This window comes from Vanessa cardui, chromosome 5 (genome assembly GCF_905220365.1).
Source record: "Vanessa cardui chromosome 5, ilVanCard2.1, whole genome shotgun sequence".
NCBI classification, from domain to species: Eukaryota; Metazoa; Arthropoda; class Insecta; order Lepidoptera; family Nymphalidae; genus Vanessa; species Vanessa cardui.
Window position 1 is genome coordinate 3,607,707 of NC_061127.1, and position 20,752 is coordinate 3,628,458.

Consider the following 20,752-nt stretch of genomic DNA (forward strand, 5'->3'; position numbering starts at 1 on the left):
ATGCTTTCATCTACCCTCTTATATAACGACTTTTTGACTAAGCATAAAAACATCGTGTAGATACAGCGTACAATTAACTAGTAGGGAAAAAACAAACAGCTTATACTTGGAAAATGTCTTGATATAAAAAGTATAATAGATGCAACGGGTACAATAATTGTGGTGACATTTAGATTTGGACGAGATAAGGACGAGAATCCTTCCTTAAAAAATAGTTTCACGCCTCAACTCATAATATATGATACAAAGAGAAGCGTAAAGATTTCGATTTATATAAAACCGTGGGCAAAGGCTCATTATAAGTAGTACATTTAATAAAGAAAATTTTTTTACCACATTAGTCCGACATATTATTGTTTTGTTTTTTTTGTTTTTGTTTTAATATTTAAGCATAAAATTTAAACATAATAAGTCTAATAAATGTAAACACTGATTGGGAAGTCATTGGCCCCTAAGATACGATGTCTTCTAATTTACGCCCTGTAAATTAGAAGACCTCGTATCTTAGGGTCTCTTTGATATAGGTATGTAATTTGATGTATTAACAATAAATATAATCGACGTTGAATTGACCTATATGTTTCTATTAGAAGCAGACCTTACACTTTACATGACAGGAAACATTACGAAAAGTACAACTTAATCCTTGAAAATCAACATTACATAAGAAAAGTATTTTTTTAACATCACTGCGTTGTTCGTGGTAATTGATAGGATCGGCCGAGACTAATAATATATTCGAATCATGATATAAAAATAAGTTTTTAAGATGTTGACATGCACCGCCATTAGATGCGCGGCGCTCGCGGGGCGGGGATCAGTCTATCGCCAGGAAGGATGAGAGGGGCGGGTGACGGGGGTGAGGCGGCGTGGGGACAGGAGGGGGTGAGCAGCAGCCCTTTGTGAGAGTGCAGCGGATCGATAGCCGCTCGCCGCCCGCCGCCGATCCTGTCTGCTGGCAGGACTCCCGGCTACCTAACTAGCGTTATTACCGCTACAGTTCAACACATGTGGGTTACGTGCGTGGGGAGCTGGTACTTCATTACGATGCCAGTTTGGGACACCTATATACCTACTGTACAAAACAATCCCCTTTTCACTTCTACGTTTCAAATTTTAAATTCTATTTTTAAATATGCTTTGCTTAATTATAAATTTATCAAAGATTTTATCGTATGTTATCAGTGTTTAAATAAAATATGATAATAGATTACACACACAATGATATAAAAGCACTTTAAGATTATTTACTTCCCTGAAATAATGAAAACTATCTATCAACCACGTCCTAAAAACAAATTATATTTAGGCAAATAGAAAAACCTCAGTCTAAATAAGAAAAAAACTCGCATTTACTGTACACAGTTCTGGTACTTAAGTACATGGTAGAATGAACAGGCTCATATCGCTTCAGTTTCGGAAACCGCAAAGTGCAGATGACCTCAGACTTATTCGTAGTTTTACCCAAACTCTAACTTTGTTGTTGTAAATGTTTTATTTCCAACTCTAAAATTAACAAGAATATAAATTTCCTTAAACCAACAAAAAGGTTTTAATGACATTAATTTACATTTATTACGACAAGGTTGCATATAACAGTTTGACAGAAGGTTAGAATTTGAATATAAAATTAAGTGAGATAAATTAATTATCCGTACTTATATAAACTCCATCGAATCAAACAATATAACTCTAAAAGAACTCAGTTGTTTTTAAAATACAGTAACAAGAACATACATTTTCATTTCTTAAATACTGAATTTTTAATCATTCTAGATGAACAAAGACTTTATTTCATTATGCCAAGAATTAAATCTGTACTTGGATGATCTTCAAATGTCAGGTTTTTATGTAAATTAAAAAAAACTCAAAGTATTAGCTCGTACAGTACCAAAGCATTTTAAAATTAAATTGCGATTCAAATGTATAATTATAGCATTTTTTCATTAGTTTCGTCATGGACGTTGCCGGTATTACGGACCTTGCAAGCGTGACGCAAACATTTAAATACCATAATAACTGATTACAATTCACATTACAATTCTCACTTTTACTTGTTAGTCTCAACGCGTTATCTCAGAATATGATTCCAATTAAAAAAAAATAAACTTTTGCAGTGTTGCATTTATTAAAAAAAAGAGTTATTATATACCTATAATCTATATATATTGTCACGTAAATAACGTGAGCGAAATATGGTTGAATAAACAAACACAGAGGAGTTCAATAAATATTGAATACTAGATAGTCTTCAATATTTATATGAGTAAAATCTGAAAGGTAATAAAAAAAATCAAAACAAAATTCGACTACACGCAACACCTATACAATTTTGCAAGTATATCAAAAAATATATTAATATCTTTAACGCAAGGTCAATTTAATTTATTAGGTTATGTGCATAGCGCCTGTATGATTGATATTATATACAAGTGTTAAAGAGTTTAATACAAAATAGTGTCACTTATCATTCTACCTGAATTATAAATGAAACTATTTTCAGATATAAAAGCAACTGGCCTCTGTGCCGTTGTCGCTGTCCACCTGGGAAGGACTTTGCTCCCCCTAAATATTTTATAAGCTAGGCCGGCTATGGAGCGTACCTAACTCCGCTGCTCTGTACTCTTATATAAATAAAAGAGATTTATATTTGATATTTAAATTTATTTGTTCTCTTAAAATATTCAAGAACAATTATATAGGATATTTTTTAGCATAATCGATAATAAATCAATGATAGGTTTAATGTCTATCGAATATAGGTACGCTTGTATTATGATAAAAGCTTAGATGTGATTTACAGGAGCTTCAAGGCTCTCGGATATTATACTGACCTCCGCCTTCTTTTGCACACATTTTCATCTCTACTCTCTATCCACATACAAGTATGTATTTTGTAATAACTAGAAAGTAAAAACTTTTTATAAACTATCATTTGTTATTGTTGTACGTAGATTTCGTACGGTTCAAAATTTGACAAATACACGTTTTATATATAACATATTTTGTTCCCATTTTATTTCACGAAATTCACGGAAGAGTTTCAATGAAACACAGTACTATAATAATTCATATAAATTACACGCGTAAAATAAAAGGGGATGGTAAAAACTAATGTCCAAAGTAACGCAAACAAAGTCGCGCTTACCGCGCTTGACCCTTCCCTGGTCGTAAAACATGAAAGTCTTTTAAAGCGAATACGTACGCATTAGACGCACCACATAATTTCCACTGAACTGAGTAACCTTATGCTATATTTAAAATGACCTTTTGTTGCAAATATCAATTGACTTGTTCTAAATTTAAATTAAAAAAAAAAACATTGTTTCTCTTTGCAAACTCTCCTTTTTCACCACAATAAAACGACCCATCGTTACAAGGGTTGCTCTTAGGCGTTAGGTATAAAAAAGTAAGCTATATCCTTCCTTGGAATACAAAATTCTTTCATATCAAATTCGGTTCAGTGAATTCACCGGAACGAACGACAGATACAGACAGACAAACAGAGTTCCTTTCGTATTTATATTATCACTAAAATGTGACACAAAATTAAATTAGTAGTCGGGAAACCCACATGCAAGAAAAATCATATAAAATTCGTATACAAACAGGAAGGATACGTGTTAAATCACAGTTACTGTACACATTAACATACAAACATGGAAAAGCTGTCGACAAATAGAGATAAGCTTGTCGGTATACAAGCCACAAGGTAACTATTTTAATTAAAATACGAGTAAGCAAGACACTATAAAATAGCAAACATCCTTTAAAAATCCAATACAACATAGTAATGTCTGTTGTATCTTATTATACTGCTGAAGATGAAAGGATGGAAACAAAATAAAGAAGTTTAAGCTTTTGATCGTCTCTTTATTTTTTTATTATAATAATAAAAATAATCAGGTCTGTGATAAAATCTACTCGCCTGTTTACTTAATACTTGTTTTTTCATTTTGTAAAATAATTTATCATCAATAATCTTCTTACTTGAATTCATTTGAATAACTGACAAAACATTTGATTGTAGGCTAATTTCCAAAATTACTCAAGCTACCCATATACTTAATTTTTTATACTATATATGTACATGTGTCTAATTGATGATAGAAAGCTTCGAGAGAAAATTACCGTCCAAGAGCTTTCGGGTCGAGTACCTACACTACAATAGATTTTAAATAAGAACTGGTTGATGTCGACATTCGATGATTTAAAAGTAAATTAAAGTAACAGTCTCTAAACACGGACTGCTGGGCTAAGGTCTGCTCTCTCTTAGGAGAACTTTTGGAGTTTTGGAGCTTACTTGCCCGTGGATACGAATGTGACTTAATGTCATCAAAATTAAACACATGCAGGTTTCCTTACAATGTTTTCTTTAGGGGTTTTGACCAGCAATAATCGGTTAAGATGCATCGTAATATCTAGTTCATTAAAATTCTTTAAATTTGTTAATAAACGATTATTATTTGTTACCACTCACGCACCTAGTCTTTGCTAATAATAGCGTGCCAGAAAAATTCGCACAAGTGCCAATAACAGCTAACAAATATTCACTACATTATATGCAATGAGCTGAACAATGCATTGAATACGATTTCATTCTTATACATAATTTAAAAAAAAATGTCTGTTCCTCAATATATTTGCGGAATTACTTCATTGGTCTAAGTACTTACATTATTCTAGAACTATTTTTTTTCAAACAATCACTGCCTTGTACTTATTTACAGATTAAATGTGCATCACTCATTTTCCATCTTGTTTCTAATTTCTAATATCAGCAAGAACTTATATTAAACATCTACATATCCGGATTGTACACTTGTCCTACATTACCTACTAACAATATTCAAATGTATAACTTTAATCGTACAATTTTCCTGACTGGCTTAAATATATTCGTATATCAACTAAGTTATCAAATATTTTAGTTTAACATTTATTCATAGCAATAAACTGTGTTGATAAATTACTACGGAATGCGCGCAGTTAATTACAATACATTTTGAATATCGGTATATTATTGAATACGATTAAATTAAATAGCACCTTGCCATAGAACTACTTATAAACGTGGAAGATTATTTTACAAAATCTAACAGAAACTACTAAATCAATATGACATGAAACTTATACCAGAACATGCATCGTGATACGAAAAAGGTTTTACTATAATGATTTTATAATAATAACACCAGCTCTATGAAGTACGGACAGTTTCATATTCAGACTATAAATCGTGACAAGCGTGCATTTCTTGTTTTCATAGTACATACGTATACGGAACGGTTAGCTTTCTAGCGACTAAATGTAGCGGTCAATCAGGTGGCATTTGTTGACACATGTCGAAGGTTCTCTGAAGTTTTACTTTCCCGTTACCTTCTGCGGCAACATCGTATCGTATTTAATAAACACAGATCAACTTACACTGGCTACACAATGTGCGACATGATATATTTGATTTATGTATTAGATGACAAGTGATTTTTGTCCCACTTGAAAATGAAGTAACTGGGTTACAAACATGTAATTGAACTTATGTCTTTTTCTATTAATCTGAGAATTTCTTAACCTTCGTTCATATCATATCCATCGGTACTGTAAGATAAATTTATCATCCTGTATAAAATAACCATAATTATAATTAAAAATTGTTATAAAGTGCAAGTGCTATGTATATACTAATAAATGTGAAAGTAACTAACTAACTAGTTATGTCAATCTGTCGCTTTTTCACAAGCAAACCACTAATTCAAATTTGAAGACATTTGGTGTAAAGCAAACTTCAAATCCAAGAAAGAACATAGGATACTTTTATTGCCTAACGCGAACGAAGCTGCGGGCGATAACTTATATTTAAATATATGTAATCCGGTAGTGAAATCAACAAACGTTGACATAGATCCGAATATTATTAAGTCTTAGGAAATGAAACAGCGATGTAATTTGTAAAACATATTTATCTATTGTAAACACTGATCAGTGGGGGGGGGTCGTTATCGTCAATTACCGTTCACAAGATAATAATATCGTTTCACTTTCACATTGTCGACCGCTGACGAGCGAAGAGTGGGCAGCGAGTTCAAGGTCGCCACTCGTTTGGTTAACATTATACAAAGTTTTTATTTTGTGCCGTTGAATTATAATTAATTTATTCTATACCCAAGTGTATGAATCGACGCGACATCTTAAGAATAATCTTGGTCGATATGATTACATTCTAAGAATAGAAACTATCGGATTCCGTGTAGTTTATAAAAAAGAGGTTTCATATAATTTATATGACTGATTTTAAAAGAGGAATACGATTAAATAAATATTAACATATTTGTGAAACAAACGATATAGAGGAGAGATAGCGATAGTTAGAGTTTCCATTTGTTTGGTGTGTTTATAATGAGAAAATTCGATTTTCTTTTTTGTCAGACGTCGAGATCACGATCGTAATCTTCGGTATTGGAATCCTGGTCGTTTGTCTGACAAAATAGACTAAAAATATTGTATGAAAGGAAGCAGAATATCAGACGAAACAATGGATACGTCATTATTACTTTGATTTTATTTTCGCTTTACTACACGAGTCAGTATATAGCCATTTTTGATTCCGAATTGATCTGCCTAGAATATTCTGTTTAAGGGCAAACATAGGCGACATTCATTTATTTTTATAACTTTATCGTCTTAATTTTAATTGTTATTAACTTAAATTTAAACTCTTGTCGGTAATGTAAATCATACTGTGAAAAAACTTGTACTATGCAATCTTTTGGACATGTACTCATTATAACAACAGCCTGTAAATTCCCACTGCTGGGCTAAAGGCCTCCTCTCCCTTAGAGGAAAAGGTTTGGAACATATTCCACCACGCTGTTCCAATGCAGGTTGGTGGAATGCACATGTGGCAGAATTTCTATGAAATTTGTCACATGCAGATTTCCTCACGATGTTTTCCTTCACCGCTGAGCACGAGATGAATTATAAAGACAAATTAAGCACATGAATCAGCGGTGCTTGCCTGGGTTTGAACCCGCAATCATCGGTTAAGATGTACGCGTTCTAACCACTGGCTAATTAGGAAGACTTTTACCTAAAAGTAGAATACAAATGTATTCATAGTCTTGTTTTTACTTTAAATCATTAATAGCGAAATACAGCAGCCACTATATACGTATACTAATCGTTAAGCTCAAGAAAAAAAAGTTGAGAGTCATTGATCGCAGTGTAACAGTAAAGAGCGACACACACGGCGCGAACGCGTTAGGAACAGATTGGAGACGGCATGCAGACTGCCGCTAACGGGAATCAATAATAAAACAACTTGCGGATGGAAATAATCGAGTCGCGAACACGGGCGGAAAACGCGACGTAGGGGACATAATCAGGAGACGTATACGGAACACTTAACACGATCACACGTGAGATAGCATATAACATATCATCGTTATAAATGAGAAAATTAATTTGACTATTACTTATTTGTTTTTGGTTCAGCATTCGTGTACTACACTATCGTTTATCATGGAATTTTGCATACAAGTTGCATATTTTAAAAGTAAAAACACTACATGTTATAAACATATTGCAAGCCTTTGTATTGTATTGTTGTTGGAGTAAATGGAAACTATTTTTCCCCTTTTTTATAACATACACTTCAATATGATTTTCTATTTATTTTTATATATATTTTATTATATCTTGGGTATAAGATATTATATGCCTACAGTTGCACTGGCTTACTCACCCTTCAAATTCACAGCAATACTAAGTATTACCAGTCGGCGGTAGAATACATGAATATTGGATTGAAAAAAGACTTTGAATCTTTGTTTTGACAATTTGCCCCGCAATGATGGTATATATTATATCAAGTTTGTACATGGTCATAAAAATATTATCACTAAGAACATTCCCGTCTTTACTATAAGAGCGCACGAAGAACGTGCCCGGGGCCTTCATTTTTAAAAACAGAAATACAGTTTTTTTTGTAACGTTACTGACGGTGCGTCACACATTTTTTGCCATGCGAGGTAAGGGTAGTGTATCCCAAATATAAAGACGTTGTATCTGCTCTCTACATATAACAAAAAAAACAATCAAATAATTTTGAAAATGTTAGTAGAAGGCGAAGATATAAGGCCAGGCCAATTAATAATTTACTCCAAACCCTCTGAACTGTGTACCTATTTAACGCTCGGTCTCAAGTTAATGTAATTTGTTCATCAACATGTGTCACGAGGCAGGAAACGCATTAACATAAATGAATTATGCCGGTGAAACAACGCTCATCTACAGATAACATGATGTAGTAAAAAATAAGGCTTCCTTTAAATGAAAAATAAATATTCCCGTACCGGGAATCGAACCCGAGCCTCCTGGGTGAAAGCCAGGTATCCTAGCCACTAGACCATACGGGAGATGAGTAACACTCAGTAATAGCTGACGACTTTCTAAACGTCTAAATGTTACAGACGTTGCATGACATCATTTAAAAATATTTATAGTTTTTATGAATGAATAACAAACAAGTCGGACAACTATGGCAAGGTGAACAGCAACGTACCGATTTAAATTTCGAACACCCATTCCAAATAATTGAAACGTGTCATAAAGTACCTATATTTATATTCGAAGTAAGATATTTTTGAAAGGGTATTCAGTGCGTTCACTTACTGGCAACATGTATAATATATTTAAATTGTTTATTGTGTTATGAACTGGACAGGTACATATAAATCCGTAAGACACGCGTAGGGGACCGTTATTTGTGAGGTGTATGACTAATGTTAACGAGAATTCTATATCACGCAGACACAAAAGAGGAAAAGTCAACCGGTGGCCACTTCAACGTGTCAATAATGTGCAAGCAAATATTAACTCTATCGTCAACGGCACAAGTTTTAAAGTCTTGACATGAAGTGCCTTGGCGTGTGAGTCATTATTGACATTAGGAGAATGATAGTTGTGTCGTAATGTTCGCTTTGCTGTAACCCCGTGAACTACATAGATGCCTGCGGGAACAGATGTACGACCACTTTGATCAAACATTTAGTAAAATAAATGTTGGATTCGTCGTAACGCGACGTCGTTTATTTATTTACATGTAACAATTCAGTAAAGATAAAGATTGATACACGTATCTCAAAGTATCGATAAGAAACCTACATTTTATATTTCAGAATAATGAATCATCTCTAGAAGAATTTATAAGCATTATTATATTACACAAAAACTATATAAATATATTCGGAGTTGTTAATTCCAAATATCGAATGATAACTGTAAGATTATTCTTAATTAAATATGAGTAATATACAATGTAGAATATTAGGTTGAACCACTAAGACAAATTGGGACACTTTCATGAGAAAGTTTGGCTCTATAATTACCCTCAAAGCAGAGCAGTGACGAAACACGTCAGTCAATACGAATAACAGTCATTTTGTGTAAATAAACATCGTCTAGTACGATCGAAAAATTAATATTAAAATAACATTGTTTCATTAAAACCATTATGAAATTGAGTAAAGCTAGCCGCCCGTATAATATCTATTCAGATCTCAGAATGAAAACGGATAGAGGCTTCAACAGAACCAGTGATCCACATTATAATGAGCCTCTTTATATTAAATCACAATGCCCGAAGAAAGCTTATTCAACTGAGAAGAAATCTTTCAATTTGAGGTAAGTAAAAATCTTATTATTATTTTGCTTGACATAAAATATCCGTCGTACCTTTCACTAACATTTTGTCGATTTGTAAAGATGTCATTCGCTTCCTGACATCGTATTTATGTATTGTATACGTAGTTAGAAAAACTCTTAGAATAATATATACCTACCAATATTTTAATTTTTTTTATGAAAAAAAATGAAAATTATACATCAGCTTACTTTTTAAGCCGAGATGGCCCAGTGGTTAGAACTCGTGCATCTTAACCGATGATTGCGGGTTCAAAACCAGGCAAGCACCGCTGATTCATGTGCTTAATTTGTCTTTATAATTCATCTCGTGCTCAGCGATGAAGGAAAACATCGTGAGGAAACCTGCATGTGACAAATATCATAGAAATTCTGCCACATGTGTATTCCACCAACACGCATTGGAACAGCGTGGTGGAATATGTTCCAAACCTTGTCTTCAAAGGGAGAGGAGGCCTTTAGCCCAGCAGTGGGAATTTACAGGCTGTTGTTGTTGTTGTTACTTTTTAAAATGAAACGATTACGAACAATTGATTTAAAACATATTTTTATTGTAATTTTATATAGACAAATAAGCTATACTGCATTTGCTGTCTCATTGGGTCTTTGGCTTACCAATAGGTAAATTATACTAGCGGAACCCGCGGCTCGCTTACAACCCTTCATTTCCAACATTATCCCCTTATTCAAAGGGTGAAACAGTAGTCTGTGTCCGTCCAGGGATTCAAGCTCGCTTCGTACTACGTATTTCTATAGAATTGATAAGCGGTTCTAAATTCAAACATAGATTGACTCTAGAAGCTCTACCACCAATTGGACTAAATTAATAAAAATTGTTTTAAACGAATTTTATCAACACACTCGTTGCTTGTACTTCTAGATCAAATACTATAAAGTTGTGTGTGTCAATTTCTTGACTTTCAGAACTAGGATAATGCTTGTACAACTTTTAAAGATAGCTGCAAATAAAAAATTTAACTGTTTTCCCTTATATAAAACTTTCAAAAATTGCAATTATTTTATGACATCAATAATAATAAACGTTAACAATTAAAAGGTATTAGTTAATTTAAGCTTACATATATACATTATATATATGTACACCGAGGAGATAAGATTATTTTTGGAAAAAATGATTATTTCCGGATTAATCTAGATAACAGATTGGTATCATAAAATTAAATCTGGTAATGTGACGATGAAGCGATAGTAATATTTGAAAAAAGGATTAAGATATTTCAATTATAATTAAACAATATGAATGAATTTAATATCGACAAAAAGAAAACATTAATGACGGTTTACGAATATATTGGATAAGTTAGAGTTGGTCAGAGTACTTTTAGTAACTCCGTACCATATTCGATATTTTATTGAACTTCAAACTTTGGCGATTAACTTTGTTCCCGATGGCTGAGTATGTGAATAATTATATTTGAAGTCGCCGAGATGGCTCTCGCGTATCTTAACCGATGATTTCGGGTTCAAACCCAGACAAGCACCACTGAATATTCATGTGCTTAATTTGTGTTTATAATTCATCTCGTGGGCGGCGATGAAGGAAAACATCGTGAGGAAACCTGCAAGTGTCTAATTTCATAGAAATTCCGCCAAATGTGTATTCCATCAAACCGCATTGGAACAGCGTGGTGAAATATGTTCCAAATATTCTCCTCAAAGGATAAGGAGACCTTAGCCCAGCTGTGGTAGATTCACAGGCTGTTGTTGTTGGTATTTTAAGTATCGTCATGCCCAAGTTTTTGTTAAAAGTTTATTGGGCAGATGGATATTTGATGAATATTCTAAAATATAATTATTATGTGATACATCTGTTATTAATGTAAATTTTAACAGTAAGTGTCATTAAATTTGCACAATATTTTTCAAAACGGAACATAAAAAGGTAATAAATAACTTAAGCCGTTTAATAAATACTTATGATTAAGCTACTGATAAAGTATTGATGATATCAGTTCGTTGTAATTTTTATAATGCTTTAATCTTATTATTTTGATGCTTATCTGATTCTTAGAAAGTTTATACGATATCAAAAAATCCCTTAAACACATTTTTTATAATAAAATTACCTGTAACTAAGATAATTACATTCTTTAGATTATAGATCTACATCTATACGCCATGATTTGTACAGTGGATAAAAATAGATATTAAATTTTTTTTGGTTAATATTATAACTAGATAAAAACCTGGCCGATATGATTCCTATTTTGATGATGAAAACTAAAAATGATTTATCATTCTTTTCGCAGCTTTCTGAACGCATCCGTAAACATCAAACATGGCCGCCCGTTAAACTATAATGTCATTGAATGTCATGGATTTCACATCGAAATATCTTGATTATAAATTAATTTTAAGATACATGTTTCAAACATAAAATTGTGGGTAAATTTAGATCGGTTATATCGAAGACTTGCACAAAATTATTAATGTAGATGTATTTGGTGCGAACATCTAAATAGGCTTACTAGCGGACACGTGTAATGGATAACATATTACATACCTAGACGGCATTGGCTCCCCTTCTAATGCAATTCGCACGCCCGATGTAGCGACAGCATCGCTAATGTGTAATATCAGAAAAATTTATTTTTATTTAACGAAATATATTTATTTTACCTTCCCGACTCGTACTTTGTGTTATGCAGACAGAGAAAGTATTATAACGTCTTTAATATTAAATAATTTGCCATTATTCCTATTGATTATTTTGTACTTTGACTTTTATTTCAGTTTTGTTATGTACCTTATTGTAGGGAGGTTATTTAAACAAAGATTTTGTATATGAAATCTCATAAATGTAGCTGATCGACTATAACAGCGGTCGGAAAAACGCGGCCCCCGTACTCCTTACCTTACCTTACGGCCTGTGAATGTTTTGTAAAAAAGTTGACAAATATGAACATACAAGAAATAGCCCCACAAATGCAACCTCAGACATTACATTAAAATTTGTGTAAAATCCTTCAAAAATCCTTGTTTCCTATTTAAGTAGTTTGTAGTTTTTATTTCTTTTTTAACATAATGTAATGTGTACCAATTAAATTCTGTATCTTTCAACACTTTTAATAGCATGTTTCTTTTTTCTATGGAATATGACTAATTAATACAAATTATGCATAAGTATATAATTGTGCTTCTAAGGTTAATATCATGACTGCGGCCCGCCTATGGTTTATTTTGCCTTCTTGTGACCCTTGCCTACCAAGAGGTTGCCGACCTGATTCTGAAACTATTATTATTGGAAACAAATTTAGTTCCGTTGAGAGATTATTTTTAAAAATGCTGTTTTTTTTCTTTTTTTAACCAACACTATATTACATAATAAGTTGTTGAGTGTTAGTTAAAAACTTCAAAGGACGTAAAAATACCCGGTTTAGCCATCACTAGGGAACTAAACAAACCTTTTAACCTTTCAAACCATTAATATCAATGTAAGCTTAGACTATGAAACTTTAAACTAAAAAGTACACACGACGGTATTCAAGAAATCCTACCGGCTGTAGTGGGTAGTTTCGGTTCGTAGGAGGTACGATAAGACGTTAATTTATACATTTTATAATCGCAGAACAGCGCACAAACACAACAAATCAAAAGCATATATGACTTTATTTGTTTTTTTCTTTTTAATAATTACTAATGTATATATCATGTTTGGTCTTTTTCATATTCCATGTAAAATTATATAATAAGTAGTTGATATCCTAAAGCCGGACCTAGGACCCAAAGTTTGGGCTCCTTTCTCGCACACTCAATTGTACTTATTATTAAGATGCGTTTGAACAGTAATGTGGATACATTATTATTTATTATTTTTCTCTTTTTTTCACTCTTTTAGAGGGGTAACAAAACAGATACAAGAGCCTAAGCCAAGAGTATCAGCCTTAGTAGAGTTAAGTATATGATGATGACAAGAATTTACGTGAGAGACGGCAAGTGGGTGCGGGAATTTACAGGGCGTTAAGGTCGTCATGAGGCTTAGTCGTAAGGGTTTTTGGGACAACGCCTGTTGTAGATATTACAATGGGAAAGACTTTTATGTTATCTACTTGCCATTGCCTTTGATCTCGGTAACCAGTCCTTATTATTATTTTAATATAATGGTCATAGTACTGCAGACGGTACTCTCGATAACCATAGATGCAATTGATTCGACCTCCGCGCTCCCCTCACAGGGCGCGTCGCCCGCGCCGGCAACGCAGTACGCAAATAAACGGCCATGACGATTTCATACTAACAATTTCATATTTTATCTACTACTCTTATTCTTCTGTGCTTCTTGGGTTATTACAATACAAAATCGGTTTAATATCAATCTCAATAAATTATTAAAATTACTTATATTAAATTTAATTAAAATAAGTAGAAAGCTCCAAGTAACATGAATATCAAAGGAACCAATGACGTAGGATTACATAGACAGATTTACTCACGACTTCAGACAAGTAGTTCAGGCATGTTTACACATTTGGGTCGGGAATTTAAAACCGAGTCAAGTGCATACAAAGCGGCTGTCGCAGAAGCCTAACCACGACGCCGACGCACTGCAGATCCGACCTAAATCTTTGGCCTACTTGATTTTTTCGTTTTTTTTAATTGAAATTCTAGAAAGGTCCAAGTCATCGATGATATTTATCAAGTCGAGTTGTAGGGTCGACGCAATGCAGGTGCGACCCAAATCCAAACGTGGCGGCCTCGCCTATGCTGGGTCATACTTTAGTTTTGGCAACCTCGTCTGCGCTTCTGCAGATATCATGAGAATGATACTAGGTATATATAGATGATTTTTTCAAGAATAATTTACAGTGTTCTGTATCCCTCTTAAAGAAAATATATTTGATTTAGTCCACTACAATATTATAAAACTGCATAAAAACTATCAAACAACCGTTGCTATCTTTGTGGTTTTTTCTTGTTATCAGATGTGACGAATGACTAGCAATGTTAATTTGTGACGAAGGCAAACATTGAAGCAGTATATATAACGTCATGAGTTACTTTCAAATTACATATAGCTATGTACTTTGAAAGTGAAAAACGAAACTAAAAATAGTTACACGTACATAAGTAAAGACGTATAAATTATGCATACACATAAATAACAAGTTTATTGTGACGTCGCTCTGGAAAATGCTTTTCACAACGTAACTCCTGAAAACGTACCAGGCGAACATAGGCAGTCAGTAGTCATTGTTATCAGCAGGCGAGAGGCGGGAGTCGGTGCGAGGGGCGAGGTGCTGTATGGGGCGTTAAACGCAGTCACACATAGGTATTACACATTGATAAGTTATCAGCGACACACTACACTAGAGATTGGAATAATGTGGGCTGCAGACATTCATGATTTCCTAATAAGTCTTTCTTTGTAAACTGATCTTTTTGTCGTACTCGGCTACTTTATAAGAAACTAGTAGTTAACTCAAATATTTAGTTACTTGAATATTTTCTTACAAACATTTCACTAAAATATTTTTTAAGCAAAAATGTTATTTATGGCGACTTCATTGAATTGTATTATATTAACTATATGCGTAAGTTGGTATCTAAATATGCCTGCGTTACGAATACGATGTAACAGACGATGTAATTAACTCGACTACCACAACCGTTCGTATTGTTCGCTCTTCTCAGAATAGAACAACAACGCTCCCACTGCAATTATCTGCCTGATATCGAGTGCCATCTGACCTTTTAACTACTTGTACACTTGATACAATTTAATATTTTTTTACTCTTAAATTTCCCTGTGAATGAACGAAACAGAAAATAATGTTGGTAAAATATTTGGTGTTTGAAATGATAATTATAGAGTTATATTTGACATAGCTATTTTAAGTAGACCGTTTGATAACGGAGTGAATATGAAACAAAGAGTTAAGTTGTTCCAGGTCATTGACCTCGATTCTTCAATACAACAAACATCATTCACTGAAACTAAGAATAATATGACTAACTTCTGAATAATATGCACGCGCCTATAGAACCATCAAACGCAAAAGGATACCATATTTGCGTTCGAGACATCGCGTGCATGAAAAAATGACAGATGACGATCGTCATATCGTGACGTTGTAAAGCGTAAGACGCTTACGTTTACTCCGTGTACAAACAGTTAGCGCTCGTTTAGCACCTTTGCATCTAGCGTCTAGCGTCTGCGAGACCGCCAGCTGTCCAAACAAACCGTTAATTGTTAATGACCTGCTCGTCTCTACACTACAAAATGTGTTTAGATAACGATTGGTATTCTCGACTGTTTGTTATCGTCTTTTTTAAACATACATTCCTTTACAGCACAAGTTTTTTGGTATTGGTAAAATCCTAATATAAAACTAGGGGTATAAAATTTAATGTGCCTTACGCCTGTTACGTTAGTTCAATTGCCCTTTAAAACAGAATACAATAATACTAAGTATTTATGTTAGGCCGTAGAATATTTGATGAGTGTGCGGTAGGCACTTAGACAGGCTTGCACAAAGCCTTCCCAAGAAGTAGAATATTATTGAGATGAATTATAAAATACACATTTATAAAGCACGTGGAAATTTAGTGGTGATTTCTCCGTGTTGGTATCCGTAATCTTAAATCAAGAAGCTTGGGTTGGGTTGGTTTATAATACAGTTAAAAAAGAAATAAGATAAAAAGAAATGTTCTAACAAATTCTAATAATCAGCTGTAGAGAGAACAACTACCCACTATAAAAACTTAATTTAAATCTTAATATAACATTTCAGATACTTCGAAACACAACGACGTTATAACAAAAACAAATCGAAATTGACTGCATTAACCACAATGCCTAGGTGAAATATGAACGTTGCTTTGTTGTCTAAATAGATTGAAACTACAGGGAATGTTTACTGATCTGTGAAGAGCAATCAACTGAGATACATGTGAATAACATCCAAACAATCTATACATATAATAAAATTGGAGTTTCTGTTTGTAATACTCTACTTTTGTACTCAATGCATATGTACGTATACACGGTACATATACCAAAACAACATTTTTTACAATTTTTGTCTGTCTGTTTGTTCCGTCTTATCTTTTGAACGGCTGGACCGATCTTGACGGGACTTTCATTAGCAGATAACTGACAAATTAAAGGGATTTTTTTTTTGTTAAATTAAAAACGCGTACAAGGTCGCAGGCACAGCTAGTTTACAATATCAAATAGTTTACATTTAAATTAATATAAAAATCCGAATAATAAACTCAACTGTAATCCCTATAATAAGCCAAGTCAGCATTTATATGACGTCAGCTATGTAATATGGATATACAGTTACGAACGCAGTTTCATAAGCACTGCAGATGAAAAGAGCGCACTTCGACCGTGACATCGTTTGCAAACGAAAGATATTTCACGGTATATTTATTTTGCCATAATATTTTAGTATTCATGATATTCGAGAAATAAATGAAAGTAACTGTTAAAGTTTTAAAGTACAATATTTCTATCCATACAAAAAAATTATCATACGAATTTTCTATAAGGTTTTACAAAATAAACTACAGCTAATATACATGAGAACGTCTACCAAAAGATGCAGCACATGCATATAATAAATATAATATTAATATACTATATATGGGTTCGACTGCTTTAAATTTAGACTATTAACGTCAGGAATCATAATCTTGTTCATCATAAAAAATATAACAATTTCGTTAATTAATTTAACACATACTACCATTCGCGTTTAAAACTCATAACAATAGATCAAGACTCACAGAAAACACTTGTATTCTCGCACGACCCAATCATGCCTTTCACCTAATTAATAGCCGTTATTCGCTCAGACTTGCCAAACTGTTCCACATACCCAATGACCTATTTTAAGAACTAGAATCAAGCTTTCAGCTTTTAGGTTAATAGCTTGCTTTGTGTTTCGCCATTTACGACCTTGTAAGATATGATGTACTTCAATAAAATATGATACTAAGTTCCTCAGTCCTACTACCCCATACATGATCGATTAATTACAATTTTGAACTATTGAATTATAAATAAATACTTAAATACGTAAAAATATGTTTAAACATGTGTAAACATGCTACACGAATGGATAGAGTAACGAATTAGTACAAAAGAGGAAGTTTGAATATAGCACCGATAGCCGAGAAGTTATTTGGAAGGCAGCTATCATGGTATGGGCATGTTATGCGGCTGAATGATGAACGTATTGTGAGGAAGGTCTTGAGCATGGATATGGATGGATGGATTGTGTGAAAGATATGGCTGGAAATAATGTTACTTGTGAAATTACGTCAGATAGGGAAGTAGGGAAGAAGACATGCTAAGCTTCAATTAAGACTCTTATAGGCATTTACAAATCATGTTACAATGTTACAATGTTGCAATAAATAAATCTATCACCGGTTCGAAAAGAAGGTACATTCTGCCGCGCATCTTCTTCCATTTAATCTTCATTTTAATTTACCATCATTTTAATTAGAGTGTGTCAGAAAAGTGCAATTTAATTTACATACATATATTCTAGCTCATAATCACCAAATACTAAGTCCACACTGTTTAACATTAATATAATATTTTATGAGGAATATGCCTTATTTATCAAAGTTTGACATGAGCTTATATATTTAATAGGTCAAGTCAAAGATAAGTCATTGTGGACACGTATACTGTGCTCCAAGAAGAATGTATTCACTTTGCGTCGGAATCATGCTGCATCAGCTCGGAATAGTCGCAGATGTATTTGATACAACAAATGTAGCATTTCTTGAACTACTCATTATAAATACACAAATATTTAAATATATGAAAATCCAATTTCAGATTTGAATTCGTACTTGGCAGTTAACTTCCACTTTGTCTCTCCACAAGCCGCTCTTGATATAGCACATACAATTTTTAATAAAACCCGGAAAAAGAAGATTGACCTTGTACAAACAGATAGTTTCAAGAGAAGGAAGCGCTCCTAAGTACTATCTACTTACTAGGTTTAATATCGTAGAACTAATACTAAACTATATGTTTTATTAAAGACTAGCATCGGCCCCAGGTGCAATGCGGATACTAAATATTCAACATTATTTACTATATTAAGCGTGTATTATATGTATATATATAGATCTATTAAAAAAACCGCATCAAAATCCTTTGCGTAATTTTAAAGATCCAAGTATACATAGGGACAGACAGCGGTTAGGGACTTTGTTTTATATTATGTAATGACTAATGAATTTTGAATAACAAAGACTCAATACAGCGTTCATATTCGAATATATATTATACGTTAACTTTATCATTTTATCTCCTATACTATCAACTCATACGTTATCAACAAAATAATAATTTCCATTATTAACACAAAAGCTTTCAAAAAAACACTGAACTATATGAGATGCATCCGTAATTCGCAGCTTGATATTTAACTGAAGCCTTTAACCTTTAGCGGTTTACTTAGATGACTAAGACAAAAACATTTTTTCCTTTGGACCTATAAGATTATCACACTCAAACTTTAAAGAACAATTCGTCAGCATTAGTGTAGATTGATAAGAAGAATCATTGATAGAGTAATCGTGTTGTAATAATACCAGGTTTATAATTTAAAGTATGAAATACCCCAAGTCTTTAGAAAGCTCATCTCGTGACCAGCTAAAACTGGTCGAGACCAATGAGGCAGCGAATGAGTCACACGGTGACGCAAGCCTGGCTGTATCGAGACCAACGTCTTATGAAAACAGCTGTTTCGTATAAGACACAGAACCTACAAGTCATTCGAATGATCTACACGAATGGAATAGAATGGATATTCAATTATTGTGTTCCTAGTTTTATTAACACGTTTTCAATTGTTAAGATTAAATGTAAAGCAGTTAAGTGTTATAAAAAAGTAGATGCTAGTATACTGTTTGAGATTGATAAGACTTATGCACCGTTAGACCGATTACTCTGAAACTTGACCCTTACATGTATTTTATTTTTATGGAAAAGTTCTTTTTCTATCGACCTCCGTTCTGTGAGAATTGACTCCGTATCTCACTCGTGATATATTAACAATATCCCATTTTGATTCGCGTATCCTAAACAGCAACAACAACGGATACAACTTTATTGTATCCTATACATTTTATCATTTATTATAATCAATGTCGCTTATAACATTCTGACATTTTACCATCGTGTTCTAAGATGAGGGTCGAATTTATTCTTACGGAACACCTCTACTGTTCAACCGATTGTCATGATAATTGGCGTTCCTTTACACACGGCTGCCGGGTAAGGTTTAATTTAAAAACACACTTTAATAAACTCAGTGATCAGGGATATAATTGGTTAACATTAAGTACTCTTACTAAGGTACTACTACCAGACAGAGCTACCTACTAAGCAAATATACTTTGAGAGCATTACATGATACAGCATACCCTATTTTAAGCGTTCCCAAGGAGGGATTTATAAAAGGAATTGACTATGGTGGAATAATTTGCGTGGTACCATTTTGAGGACAGCTCAGATTTAATTGGTACTAAAATTATTGCAATTATGCGATGATTATGATTAAGATACTATTTCAAGCATTTTTGAACGGTCGATTCGAAATCGATCAATTTGAATTTAGAATTATTTAAAATCGGAACTTTAATTCTATCAAGAAGAAGCAATAAGAATATCAAAAAAATAATCATCTATTCTTAAAATAATTTACCGTGACAACTTGAATATAAGAATTTCCGTAAATATCTAGAACGCAATAGAACATAAAAATGAGTTATCTTAATTTTTTTCAGCAATAAAAAAATTGATCTAGATTACGTACGTGTCCATAAATCGTGCATTTCATATAAACGAGGCAATCATAATTACCTATAACCATCTTAAGACTGAACATTATTTTCCTTCCATCCTTGAGTTAATTATTTTAACACAATTTACGTTATTTGAGAGACTACTATAATATGAGATTCATGTCGTTAGAATTATAAAAGTAAATCGCTAAATAATTGATAGTTTTGTTAAAGAGTTTTAATGTAATAATGACTAACATATTAAAAAGGCCCA

At 33.0% G+C, this 20,752-nt stretch overlaps 1 protein-coding gene and 1 non-coding gene across 9 annotated transcripts in view; both read right to left on the minus strand.

Annotated features, from left to right (window-relative positions):
* Window positions 1–20,752, minus strand: part of LOC124529934 (prominin-like protein) — a 51,476-nt gene that overhangs the window by 27,540 nt on the left and 3,184 nt on the right. The gene's annotated exons all lie outside the window — the stretch shown is intronic.
* Trnae-uuc lies at window positions 8,343–8,414 on the minus strand. The gene has a single exon. It is a non-coding gene; the product is annotated as a tRNA-Glu (tRNA).